Source organism: Athene noctua, chromosome 2 (assembly GCF_965140245.1).
Source record: "Athene noctua chromosome 2, bAthNoc1.hap1.1, whole genome shotgun sequence".
Taxonomy (NCBI): domain Eukaryota; kingdom Metazoa; phylum Chordata; class Aves; order Strigiformes; family Strigidae; genus Athene; species Athene noctua.
Window position 1 is genome coordinate 41,646,771 of NC_134038.1, and position 14,668 is coordinate 41,661,438.

General features: G+C 37.3%; 1 protein-coding gene across 4 annotated transcripts in view; it reads left to right on the forward strand.

The window, feature by feature from the left end:
* Nucleotides 1-14,668, forward strand: part of TOX (thymocyte selection associated high mobility group box) — a 226,604-nt gene that overhangs the window by 49,942 nt on the left and 161,994 nt on the right. Inside the window, exon 1 of one of the 4 annotated variants that reach the window (XM_074897712.1) lies at nt 13,816-13,913. The exons of the other annotated variants lie outside the window; for them this stretch is intronic. The gene's annotated coding sequence lies outside the window, so the exon portion shown is untranslated. Of the gene's footprint in view, nt 1-13,815; nt 13,914-14,668 lie in introns of those variants that run through there. 4 annotated transcript variants of the gene reach the window in all.

Sequence of the window (14,668 nt, forward strand, 5' to 3'; positions counted from 1 at the left end):
GTTTTCAAACTGAGGCAATGTCTAAATAGAGAGTTGGCCACAATTTGCATGGGTAGATTGATGAAATATTGGTTAGTCTCCATTTACAGGGAAGTAGTGGGCTTCTGTTCATTTAAAGAAACTCTATGGTTTTTTTTTCCCAAAAGGGAATGTTCTCATTTGTGGTCCAGATCCTCTCCAGTGTGGTAACAATATCAGTGTAATTGAGGGAAGGAAAGGAGGTTGTATAAGGAGTCCTCTGAAACCTTTGACAGGAATGTATGTTTTTGGATGCTCTGATCAGCCTTTCATCCATGGCATTAGCAGAGTTCAAAGCTGCCTCTTTCTGGCCAAAGTAGAGCACTGAGTGGGGATGTAGTAGCCAGGTAACACATGCAACTGCCAAATGTGTGGCTGTCACCTTTGCCAAATGTGTGTGATTGGCATACGCTACTTATATATTCAAATCTGTTAATTATTGACAGTTCTGGCAGTGTTGATGGCTGCAGTCCATCTTTTTTTGATGAGCCTTATGCAAAAATAATGGATTTTTGCTTTCTGTAGTTTAAGACTCAGCCATTTTTAATACATTCAACTCACTTTTTTTATAATCCCTTTGAAATTTGCCCTGAAATAATTAAATCTGTTTTATTTTCCCAACATGCTACTTATATATTTCCTTATGGTATAAAGAATTGTTTGCTAATGCTGCACTGTGAGTAACTGAGTCACAGAAAATAGAAAAAAAATAGAAAACTCTCCCCTCTTGGAACAGGGAGCATTTATTTACAAAATTTATGTGGACTTGGGAAAAAGAGGAGAAAGAAGTATAATATAGTCCGATAATAAAGTAGTGTTGTGTGAACTCTGTGGCTTACTCACAGAGGTGTCTTAGATCCCAACATGAGTTTGGCACAAGAGAAGGAAGGTAGGAATATAGGAATATGGGCTGGAATATAACTCACAATGCCATTGTTTTTGGAATAGTCACACATTATCCAGTGTGTGCATTTTGGTAAAAGTGTATTTTGGTAAAAAGAGTGCTTTTAAAATTTAAAACTGCTTTGAAAATTAATTCAAATAAGATTATATTTATTCCTGTTTTAAATTTTTTCTAGTGTTGCAGTGGGTGTTTTGCTCTTGTTTGTTTATAAGTTATTTATTATTCCATTTTAAATTTATTAGTACACATGTAAACAGCAGTGAATACTTGAAAATAGAAATCTGTTTAAAATTAAGTCAAACATGCTTTACTTTTAACTGGCTCTACAGTTCAGTTACAGCTGTTTTATTAAGGGTCTAAAGTAAATCCAAAGCTCTTTCTGCACATCCAGTTATATTATTCCTTGAGAGGTCTCAGCTAATAAGTGAAAGTAGAGTCAGGTCAACTGTGGGAACTGGGTGGTAAAAAGTCCATCCTATTACTGAACAAGTTCCAGATGGAACTCATGGTACAGCCATTAAGTCTGGAGCTGGAGATGCAATAGCCACCATAATAAAAGATTTTAAAATTATCTGGATAATAAATCTGATAAATGGGCGTATATACTCAAAGGATACTGAGGTTTCTTCTTGAGTTTTCTCAGTCAGTTATTCAGTCTTTTAGCCGAATTCATTCACCTTAGCTGTATCATTCAAGGGTTCGACTCATTGGTGTGCTTTTATGATTTCTTTACAAACTGAGAATTTTTTCATTATTCCCTCTGAAAAATAGATCTACAAGTATGAAGTTTCATGGACCCAGCAAGATTCTTAAGTGTCCAGCGCTAGCAGTAAATCTCACCCAAGCATAGACTCACCCCATGGACTATCTGATTAAACACTACAGTCTTCATTCTGCACAGCAGTGGCTGCCTGTCACCTCCTTTTTCTGAATAACTCCATAGATAGGGATGAGTTGTGCCAGATGAAGCATGAAGGCAGAAAACAGCCAACTGAATGACACAAGTCACATTTGGATGTCAACTATCAGCATCATGAGAAACTCTTTTATGAGTTTGTTACATCTTTGATGTAACTCAGAGATAGATTATTTACAAGAGTAGTCACAGTATAGTCAGTGACAATATATCTTAAACAGATTCATAATGGATAATGCCAAAACAGAGCATTGCAATCATCTGCGCTGACTTGCATTCATAGATACAGTGCAATAACTTCTAATTATTAAATGAGACAATTTAGGAAATGATATGTCCGTGTAGTCCAGAGAAACCCGTATGTGAGTAACAACTCTCAGCAAGCAAGAACCATGTACTAACCGTGAGGTTTTGTCCCTGACCATAGACTCTGGCAAGAGGTGATCCCTCATGTATCTTCATATCATTGCTGCCTAACGCCCTGACATCTCTTGTAAGTGGGGGAGAAATCCAGGAACACCCTATGGACAAGAAAATAGCACAAATAGGATGTTACTCAAAAGGATACTTTAACATTCCAAAACTAGTCTTCTCATTTCAGTACTGTAGATAAGCATCCAGGATAATTTTTTGTGGTAAAATATAGCATGGGGATCTTGGGGTCTTGGTTGACATGTTGGGGTCTTGGTTGGGTGTTGATCAACAGCCAGCTGTCAACCAACACGTCTGTTGAGCAACATGGCTGTTGGGTGTGTTGGTCAGCAGCCGATTGAATATGAGCTGGTGGTGTGCCCAGGTGACCAAGAAGGCCAATAGCATCCTGGCTTGTATCAGAAGTAGAGTGGCCAGCAGGACTAGGGATTATCTCCCTATACCAGGCACTGGTGAGGCCACATCTTGCATACTCTGGTTTGGGCCCCTCACTACAAGAAAGACATTGAGGTACTGAAGTGTATCCAAAGAAGAGCAGCAAAGCTGTTGAAGAGTCTAGGGCACATGTCTTATGAAGAGCAGCTGAGGGAACTGGGGTTGTTCAGCCTGGAGAAAAGAAGGCTCAAGGGAGACCTTATCACTCTCCACAGCTACCTGAAAGGAGGTTGTAGTGAGATGAGTGTTCGTCTCTTTTCCGAAGTAACAAGCGATAGGACAGGAGGAAATAGCCTCAAGTTGTGCCAGGGGAGGTTTAGACTGGATATTAGGAAAAATCTCTTCACCAAAAAGGTTGTCAAGCCTTGGAACAGTCTGCCCAGGGAAGTGGTGGAGTCCCCGTCCCTGGAGGTATATAGATGTGGCACTTAAGGACATAAAAGTCCTTACATAAGGACCTTACTTAAGTCCCTACATAAAAGATATGTAGATGTGGCACTTAAGGACATGATTTAGTGGTGGACTTGGCAGTGCTAGGTTAACAGTTGGACTTGATGATCTTAAAGATCTTTTTGAGCCTAAACAATTCTAGGATTCTATGATTCTGTGATTTTAGAACTCTTAACATTGGACTAGTTCTGGTTATGCAATGGGAAAGGCACTAGCTGTACAAAGTGGGGGCTTCTTCGTATTCATGTTAGAGTTGATAATCATCCTACTTACAGACTCTTCAGCTCAGAAATAACTGAGAGCAATATATTATTTATTGTCTGTCTACCGCATATGATTGGTGTAGGCAATAAACTGACTCTACTGCATCCTTTCTGACAGTTCTAAAATCACTAGGTTTTCACAATTAAAAGAATTCTGATTTGACTACGTGGGTATTTTCTGATTCTTTTTAACAGTGAAGGAAACAAAATTCAATGGACCAGTATATACAATAATGTCTCTTATATCCAAATAGCATCTCTTATCCTTTAGGATCAGATATCCTTTTTTAGAGGGTATTACTCATATTATTAAAAGGACAACATCAGAAGTTGCTGGGTTTAAATTACCTTAAATAAATACTGATTTGAAAAGAAGCTTGCCAAAGTTCAGCCAGATAAAGGCAGTGGGAGATGAAAAGATAATTTTAAAGAACCTGAATAATTCTTGATAGCTGTATCACAAGCAGAAGGGCTTCCTTACCTTGTCTGTAGAGGTAAATGCCTTGAAGTACTGGGATCAACATGTCTGATTGGAGCAAATGCTGATATGGAGAACTCAGAACTTGTTAAAATTAACCTCAGGGTGTGCAACGGAGAATAGAAATCAATGTCTCATGATTTTTGCAAATAAAGATCCTTCCTGTGCTCAGACATATTTTTTACTTAAGTTTAGTGACTTAAGTGTGTTACTTTTACATTCAGGTAATGGTTATATTCTACATATTTCCAGATTTCTACCTTTACTTGTCCAAGAGTTCATACAGAATCTGTATCGCTGCTATCAACAGCACATCTTAAGTTGTCTTTAAGACATCTGTGGCCTTTTTAAAAAAAGACGTAAAGAAACAAATGTAGCAGAGAAACATTTGTGCTGTAGTTTAGTTTCCACATAGTGAAAGTCTGAGTATAGGCATATGAAAGTTGCTTAGAATATCTTTGTTTCTGTGTATCCACATCAGAGAGTTAACTGGGTTAAACCCAGTCCTCAGGGATGGCTATGGTTCAATTTACATAAAACACACATTTGTTCTGGCTCAGATGGGCCTCTAGAGGTGGCTCTACTAGACAAAGATTGCTAGAAAGCTAATAATTCTTCCTTTTCTCCCTTTGGCTTCTAGTCAACTCATCCTAGATGTCCCCTCTAGAGTTGGGTGTGTAGAAAACCCACAGCAACAACAGAATGCCCATGTTTCTTTTTGGGGCAGTTTTTATCAGTGCTGCTATAATTTATGTAGGCCCAGTGATCAGTGCTGAGGTTTTAATCCATTTCTGAAGTAAGCATAACTTTAAGATCAGATTGTCTCTGCTTGATTGACAGCCTTTTCCATTAGACTTACCCTGTTTCAAACATAATGAAATTTCAAAATCATTAAGTTGCAACAGTTTCATGAAAGTACATGCTGCATTTGAGAAGATATTTGTTAGTCATCCTGCAACTACTAATAAATGCAAATTGAGGTGAGGGTGCAAACATACCATTAGGTGCATGAGAATCCAGACAGAGCTGAAGTGAAAGAAACTGTGTTTCAGAAGTTCAGAACTGCTGTGACTTAATTCTGGGGTTTTGTACCAAGTTCTTTTATAGTAAATTGTTGACCTTTAACAGAGTGATGACATTTCCTTTTTTGTAGTCACATATTCTAGAGAGTATATTTATACAAGAAAAAGCAAAATACCGAATCTTTAACAGATCATGTGTACTAATATTTTTGACTTTAAAAGCCCCAAGTTGTATGGCTCAGTCAATACTTAATCATGAACTTTTAAAATTTACAGGGGACTGAAAAAGAAGCAAGTGGTCTGATCTTCTGTGTTTCACTGCTGGTTTTTCACACTAAGGACTTTTCTTTCATGATGAAGTCAGGATCTGATATCTCAGTCACATGGGTTTTGACTACAGGTTACCTAGGAACAGTAGAGCAATTCTAAACATAAGAAAGATGAACTTCGACCTTCTTTGTAGCAGATGGAACATTTTGTGAGCAACTGGTCATGTGTAAATGTTAACTTGTTTGCCTTTCTTAGTAACCAACAAATGAACAACATATGCCTTTATTTTTCATTTTGCAAAGACTATAGTTCTTTTTTTTTTTGGGGGGGGGGGGGGGGGAAGGGAGGCATGCTTTGAGGAGTGTGTTCTTCCAAGTACTGTGCACAAAATACTATGTTCATTAGAACAGAATAAAATCTGTCTGTGTTGCCTCTGTATCAAATGCACAGCATGTTTGGAATATTAACGTTAACAAACATTACTTATAACTGAGGTTGTCAACATTTAATTAAGAGGCCCCTCTACATTTTAGGAAGACACTGTTTGCGTATATGTAATAAAAGGTTCAAATTTAAATACTGTACAATTAGTTTCCATGAAAAAAATGACTTTTGCAGACCCCTACAATAGACAGTTTAAAGAAATAACTATTCTGTGTTTAAATTGTGCTCCTTAGTATTTTAAACAGATGGCAATGGCTTTCCTCTTGATTATAACTTTGAGGCATGCTTTACTAAATGGAATCAGCGGGGTTCATTAAGGTCCCATTTGATGTATCAGTATTATAAAAATACCATGTTAATTATCCTCAAACGTTGCAAGTTACCTCCATTTTCCTGCAATCAGAAGATGAGAGAAACCCTGTGAAGCAAATTAGTCCTAATTGAAAGAGGACTGATTAATATTTAAATAAGGCATTGTGTGAGGGATTCTGCCATGAGAAAAATAGGCTGAACATCTGAATTAATTGCATAGCAGGTTAAATTAAATTTCATATAATGGGTTGGAAGATGAGTTGGCACAGTGCTTTAGCAGGGAGCACAATGGCTGAAATACCAGTCTTTTCTTTCACTCTTGGCTGGATTCCACTGAGGTCCTTGTAGCCCTTACCTCTTTGTTGTCTTTCTTTCAATACAAACAAAGGTACTAACAGAAAATTGCAACCACATTTTAAAAAATGTTAATCCTTTTTGGGAGACAGCACCTGTCTACATTTTCTCCATTTCTCTTCCACCTTGGCTGCAAAATTGGGAAACATTAGTATCCTTTTCCTTGCCAGGTTTAATGAGGATTGATGTCATAAAATGCTAATGGCTGGAATATAGTTAGAACTGTGCTATTAGTGGGTTATCACTGTCTGACATTTTCACTGCACAGGAGCATACATGTGGAGCCTGTTTAAAGTGATTGGGTTACTTAAGGGTCCCTGTTAGGGATATTTAATCCAACATAAATTACTTATGCACTTTGTTAGTGTTCAAAGGAAGAGTGTCACGTTGTACATGTTGGCAGTTTTCCAGTCAAGAGCTGTTAATTACTGTACAGCTAGTGAATACATTTTGTGGCAATGGAAGCCAAAGGGGGAAAAAACTATATCTATATTCCATCTAACTAAAAATGAATAGATGGGAGTGCAGAGGAAAAAGTAGACTGAAGTCATTTTCACCCTTAGGAGTTACAATGCCATTTGTTTTCATTTTGAAAATAAAAACAAATGACAGTATGATTCCCTGAGGGGGAAGTACTTTAGCTATAAAGAATCCCTGCCAAAACCAAGCTATTATCTATTTGTATGCTGATAAGAAAAAAGCATGTTCTCCAAAGCTCTAATTCATCTACATCTCTGCAGAGTTCAAGGTTCACTACGATACTCTTTGCTTATCATATTAAATGCACGTGATAACCAGAAAAATGGCTGATAACTATAGTACTCATTTCTTTTTGACATGCAGTTTAGTATAGTCAAATTACTTTATATTGCCACTCTTATATTAACAAATACTGTTCTTGCCAAGGCTTGTGGGGTTTTAGTGGCGGAGAGGCCCAGTAAATAACAAGTATCTTTTGATACTATCATGTGGTTCAACTTTGGGAACTAGCCATGAGAAATAACTTTGAAGAGCTAAACACATTTTTTATATGGAAGCTCATGGATCATGTAACTATGCTAGGGGAAAAATGCATAGCTCTGTTAGTAAAGTTACTGTATGGTCTACAAATAAAGAGCCTGTTATACCCTTGATCTCTACAAAATGGAAATAAGGTTTGAATATGGCTTAAAGTGATATCTTTATTTCATTTTATTATCTAACTGCACTGCTACTTATAAAGTTGTCTATATGAAGTTCATAACGAAGATAACTCCATTTTCTGTCTATATTATTGAAATTGCTAAAGGCACAGTATATGCATGATTGTAGTTATGTAAACACTCCATTTCTCAAATGCATCATTTATGAAGCTGCAGGGGGAAAATGGAATATCTTGCCTTTGCATAATAATACATCCTACCAAACTTTGTTTTGGAGCTAAACCCAAAAGTTTTCTTTTCATGTGTTCTGCTAACGCTATCATTACAGTCATTATGCATCTGACTAAAATCCGCTTTCCCCCTCGGGCATCATCAGGCTTTGAGTTTGTGATTTCTATACATGTACTGAAATACCTAATTGACCTTGGGTCTCACCTTTTCCTGGTGAGGGCTGATACTTGGGATGGAGAGATGGATCAGAAGTGTGTTTTGGATTTGAGAAAGTGGCCAAAGCTACATATTGTTTTTCATATGAGAACTGTAGATTGCTTTTTGTTTGTGTTTGATGAAGATTATTATCATCATAGATCCTAGATAAGTATAAATAAGAATACATAGATTATATATGCAGCTAGTTTATGTAATCAGTGGTCCTCACTAGTGCCCTTTGCTCTCCCTCAACTCTTTTGATAATTTGCAACACCAGGTCTTTGTAGTTGGTCTTCAAATACACTGTAGATCTTCAGGCCCAGGACTTTCTTCAGTGTTTGAGCCACACTTCAGATAACTGCATTGATTTGGCTTACTGGTAAGGGTTAATTACCTTATGCCTGCTTATGCCTGCAGTCACACAGAAATTTAAGTAACTAAATTTTCCATTAAGAATTCTTGAATTGCCACCTAGCTACTTTGTATCTTTAGCATCAGAAAATATGCACGCAGGGAGATGCTCAGTTCTTGTACTGCTTGTAGCCATAAGATCAGCTGTTTCAGTGAAAACCTCAAATTCTTCCTACTTAAGGCTGTTCAGGGTTTAGAAACTAGGCATATTTTACCCATTAATTCCTTTATAGACAGAACAAAAGTACACTTCCTGAGCAGGTGCCAGATCCTAAGACTCCTTCCTGGTTAAGGGGTGTAACCACTGGGAAAGGGAACATAAACTTTTGCATTTATAATTATATTTTGGGTGTCATATCCAGTTTCCTTTTGTACATCATGACTTCTGCTTTGGAAAGCTCTACTGTAGAGTGTGATATAAAAAGCTGGTATAGCCACACCATTACCTTAAAGGTATGCGGAAGGAAATGTTTGGTGCCTGTCCATGGGTGAGACTTTTGAACCTGTGGGCAGGACTTCAAGAGAGATTGATTTTGATTTAATCTCTCAAAATGTTGTTTTTTCTGAATTTCATTTTTGGGTTCCTGACTTTCATCGTTTATGGGACCGAATAGGCTAACTCAGGTTTTGGGGTTTCGGTTTAGGACCTGTGAACCTGTCTTTTTCAATAATCAATTAAATTTCCTAAGCATAAATTTAAGAACATTAAAGCCTGCAATAGGTGTATTTAAAAATGGATAGTTAGATTATTTATTTTTATTAAAAGCAGACTTTTTTGTTATATAATTCTGATTTCCTTATTAATAAGTCAGTATTTGTAAACAATATAAAATAATCTAATGCAATGGATATGACAATGTTCAATATCTCTACTAATTAAAAAAATCATATGAATATGAATCACTGTTCAAAATCAGTGATACAGATTATTTGCCTGGCTGTGAAAACTGAATGATGTTTTATATTTGTACTGTTAGTTAATTTGATTATCAAAATATTTCCCCAAATAAAGAACCGGAACATTAGTCTTGTTTCTTTAAATACAGTTAATAGTCATTATTATTATCTTATAATCAAATATTTATTTTACAGTGTTTATTGATATTTTTCTCAAGTCAATGGTTACAGAGAAGCAAATTATGTACTTTGGTTTTATAAGTCTTTCAAATGATCTTTTACTTCAAGTGAAGATTTTTGTTATGGTGAAATAATTGATAGCAGTTTTTCATTAAAGCCTGTCTTGCCAACAAATATTTTTACTTGTAATCCCGTCCCAGATAATTTTCAGTTTAATGAAGTGTGTTTACACTGGGCTTTATATTTTGGTTTTGGCTTTCCAGGACCTCTCTCTTCTATACATTTTTGTGTGGCTCTCAGGGATGTCTCTGTCAAGGGGGAAATGCTAGGCATGGTGGTAGCCGGATTGCATTCGAATCTTGGATGTGAAGGAGCTGTTTGAAACTTGGGCAAGACCCAGATGAGCCTGAAAGGATGAAGGGTCTTGCAGGTTTCTTTCCGTAGTCTACCATCCATGCAACAGGTACATAAATTAGGCAGAACCTGGAACATCTAGGAAAGCCTTTTCCTATTTAAGCTATTTCTGTTCTTTCAGAACATGATTGCAAAAACTAACTCCTTCTGTAGTTCAGATGACAAGACAGGATATTTTTAATCATTGGTTCTATGTAACTGACTAGTATATTAAGTTCATATCTCCTGTCAAATACAGATGGTCATTAATGACTATATGCTAATAGAGAAATAAGGAATGGCAGCTTAGTAGTGTTTTTTCCTTTTATGAAAATTGTGCCTAGCTTAATCCAGGAAAGAAGTGAAATGATGAAATGTGTTAAGCAGAGGGACTGTTGATCGTTGAATTCTTCTTGGAGCTACACATGAACTATCTGATAAGATATTCTCCTTTATGAAATTTAAGAACCTCTGGGTGTATTCAGAGATGAAACACTAGGCATCTGGGCACTAAGGTATTAACAGAAAATAAAAAAAAACACCTGAAGTTTCTCATTGTTAGGCATGAACTGAGTAGGCATTTTCACATTTGGATCTCTGTTCTGAAATCTGTGCAAGTACCATTTTAGACACTTGAATCCTGAGGTTCCAGTTCTCAGAGCAGTTTTTCTCAGATTTTTTTAAGCAGCAGAGTGGAGACCTAGCATAGCAAGTCTTAGAGGAAAGAGCATATGGTATCAAAGAGGGGGGTGAGGGTCTATGTCTGTGTTTCAGTATCTGGAAATTAATAAGTCATCACATGTCTCAAAAGGCATCTTTAGAAAGAAGTGGCACTTTTATCAGAAGCACGTGGACTGAGTTTGTGTGGAATTAAGCAATGCATTTTAATTACCTCCCAAATTAGAATGGTGTTTCAAGTTTAAATAAAGCTAAAACGAAGCAAAGAGTTTGCACTGGACCTGAATGAACTGCATGATCCTTGACATACATTTCCTGTCAACAAAATAAATCCATGGGGTGTTGCCGTAATTTTAAACCAGAGTTCTATAGCACAGTCCTTAACCACAATCAAGCTATTTATTCTTAAAATCTCATTTTCACTATCCTTTTTTTCGCAGTTGACAATTACATAATTAAAATATTATCTGGAGTTGATTTAAGGATAACGTCATTTGGACAGTGCAATGTAAATATCTCATATTTCAAGAATACATATGGGAAAAAATTATTGCCAAGCATGCTTGAATCTCCTCATGCCATTCTGATTTTTTCATGGATGTTAACACATCAGATTATAAAAAAAAAGTTTTGATATCTGCATTTTTAATCCCAGAAAATGTGAAATCAGCTAAATATGTATGTTACACCAGTTTTAAAGAGTATTTACACTGTTGTGATTAGTGTATTTTAGAAGTGTTACTATGCAGTTTAAAATAAATTAACAATCTGCTCAAAATCTTTTGGGATGTAGATCGGATGCTCCAATCTGTCATTCATATTGTATCTATACACATATATACACACATTTATTTACATATAGGCTTACATACCTTCAGCAACTTTTTCTTTCAGAATTTGAGCTATAATTTGTCAAACAATATTTCTACTTTTTTTTTTTTATTCTATAGTATCTTTTTATAGCATTTTAATACTAGCACTTTCTTCTCAAACTTCAGCTTTGAAGGCACTTCTACAAAATGTGTGAATCTCTCTATCTGCAGGATGTCCATGTTTGTTTCTGAGAGGCTCCAAATTGGTAGCAATCAACTTGAAAGTGTGTAGTAGCTGTCAAATCTCAGAACAGCCTGTGGATGATCTTATGACTGATTTAGCATGTACTGGGAGCCAAAGTAATACAAAATAATTGGCTGTTTTCCCTTCCATGTTTGATGGTTAGGAACCTGATCCTCAAAGACGGTGTCTCAACAGGGGGAATCTGTAAACACTTCCTAACTCCCAGAAGTGCATGTGTGCTGGGACTGGTCCCGACTCCATCTCAGAGCGAGTTTGAGGAGCTCACCCTTTTGTCTCGAACACTGCAGTCACACAAGGAGGAGTCAGTGCACGCTCTGGCCAAGTCTTTGGTCTGAAGAATTTGGTAATCAAGACCACAGTCTAGGCTGGGGTGAATGTCTGGGTGACAGTTGCTGATTCTTGGCCTGACCTAGCTTGCCATAAAAACACTGTGGGGTGTATGAGGTCTCTAGGATTACGATTCAGCCCTTTACTCTGCCACACAACCACTGTGCTTTTCCGCATCCTGGTTCAGCAAGTGAGAGAGACTAATGGTAGGCACAGGAATCACCGAGCTGCCCTGGAGAAGACCCATGGGTGCCCAGACTGCAGAAGAGGCAGCTGCAGGCACATTGCTGCATGCTGTCTGAATGAAGAGAAAGTGAGCTGGAATCTGTCATCCTAGTGAGCTCCAGCTAGGTTGTGTGACATGTGGCAGCCCTCCAGCCTAATTCTGGAGTAGCTCTGCTAAAATCAGTGGAGTTACAGGTGGAGGTTCAGGCTTCACCTACACTTCCCATGATGAGTAGCTTGTGTCTTCATTGTATTTGCTCTTACAAACACAATGTTAAATGAGAAAATTAAACCAGACAGATCATAGGCAAATCAGGAAGACCTTAAGAGTGTAATGGTCTCTGCACTAATTCTTGCATGCTTTGTTAGTCTTGGGTGATGGCTTATGAGCTGCAATAGTTTTCTGAGGAGTTTTACTACAAGAAGAACTACATGTGAAGGGACATCATACAGTTCTTCTGCAAAGATATTGCTAATGAAGTTGTGTTAGAATACCTCAAGTTTTGACCCAATCAAAAATTATCCATTATGAGTCCCAGTCTCTGCTGGGACAAAGTCATAATTTGTAGCAATTTATTTTGGCTAATGATGCTTCTGAGGCTGTCCTGTCTAAAGAGGCATATGGTTTGGATGTGCAGGAGATGGCCTAACTGAAATTTAGTGAACTGTGTACAGTTAATTGTGTAACAATGACTTTAGGGCACACTGTTTGAGGCCTAAATCCTGCAAAGTTCAGGGCATCTGATGGAAGGTAGGAAAGGGTAGAAATGGGCAACGACCACGCACACCATCCTTGCTGGTGTGTCCCGAGATGGACAGTGCAGGCTGCAGAGTGAGCAGTTGTGTCTGGAGAGGGAGTGTGGTATGGGAACCAGGTGTGGGTTTATTCTGTGCTTCTGTGGAGCATTTGCCACCACTTTAAAATCCTGTTCCCTGGCAGATGGTCGTCCCCATCAGGTCTGAACAGAACCTCCCTGACTAGAGTAAGCTAAGCCTATAACAACTTGTAAATATTTGCCTTGTTGTTAGTGCATATCTGGAGATTGGACTGTCTTCCAAATAGAAACAAATCCCTAATTTTTGATGAAGGAGCAGAACAGAAATTCTGCTAGCCATATGCAGCACAGAGAAATGTCTAAAATATTCAGCAAAGCATTTTCTTTGTTAAATCAAAGTGCACAATGTCGACCCTTTGTAAGAACACTGTTATGCATTTTTAATAGGAGTATTGTGAGCAGTTGAGAAGCTGCATAATGATTTTCAAGCATTTCACTATGTGTTTGTTCTGGTTTGTGCCCTCACAGTCAAAAGACAGAAATAATACACCTTGAAAATAATGTTAGTAAGTAGTAAGAAACTTCAGAATGCATGAAGTTACCATCTTTAGAGATAATGCATACTATGTTCTAATTATAGCATGGAATATTAGCATTAATTTCTGTTAAAGGGCTCTGAATGTACTGTAGAGTTTAATAGTGAAAATTTGTTCTGACCACTGACATTCATTTAAAGATTTCTGCAGAGATCATTAAGATTTGCAATATCACCACAAATAAATAAAAGTTAATTTTAAGATGTCATGTAGCTAGGTTAAATATAATGTTCATTTCCCATTCATATCATCTTCAAATACGTAACTTATGCTAATTTTTCTCTGGTATTTCACAATGAATAGCAAAAACACCTCTCTTTCTCCTGCCAAGGTATAGTGTGACTTGGTTACCTCATTTCTTCCCCACAGGGAGGGGTAGTTTATGCCCTGCAGAAGCAAAGTTGGATGTATACCTCTTTTGGAACGCTGCCACAGTAGAGGGAGGAAAGGAGCCACCTTGTAGAAATGACAACCTGGCCAGCAGGTACATAAGGATGAGAGAAGTGGTTATAGCTCTGGTAGCTCAGAGTAAGTATGGTAGTTCCTGGAAAAGGAAGATAGGAACCTCTAGAACACTAGTCCTGCTCATAATGATCTTAAAAAGCCCTCTTTTTTAGTATACAGTAACAGTTCTTAATCTTTAGACAGCATTAAGTGTTATTATTGAAACTTGCAATACGTAGAGGGAGTTGAAATTGTTTTGAAAAGTAAAGTACTTTCCATATTAAAAAAATCCTTAAAAGCCTAAATGGTTAACAATATTAAAGCAAGCAGGGCTGGAATTTGAAACTGGCATTTGGCATAGATAGACACCTCCTTGAGGAGTTGCAGCTTTACTTACTGTACAGAGAAACAATTCAAATATCTCTGGGATGTTTGTTATCTCAGCGTGGTAGAATTAGGATAGTGTAATGAACCCCTCTTTTCCTTTGCAAAATGATGTCATAATGAAAATTCTTTATTCCCACTATGACAGAATGTGGCTTTCTTCCTTTCCCCCTGGGAAAAGTAAAGGGAATGGCAGCTGTCCTGAAAATATTTCTTGGTCAGCTTTTATGTGTGAGATTGTTAGTATTTCCTCCCAACTGGGGGGAAAAGAAGGGAATGAATGGATAGCACCATGCATGAAATGTGGAAGATGTAAATCAAAGATTCTAGTGTTTCTGAAGTGTTTTTTACAATTGCATTATGCTGTGAAGCATATATAATTTAGCTGTTCCCTCACAACAGTAATTACTC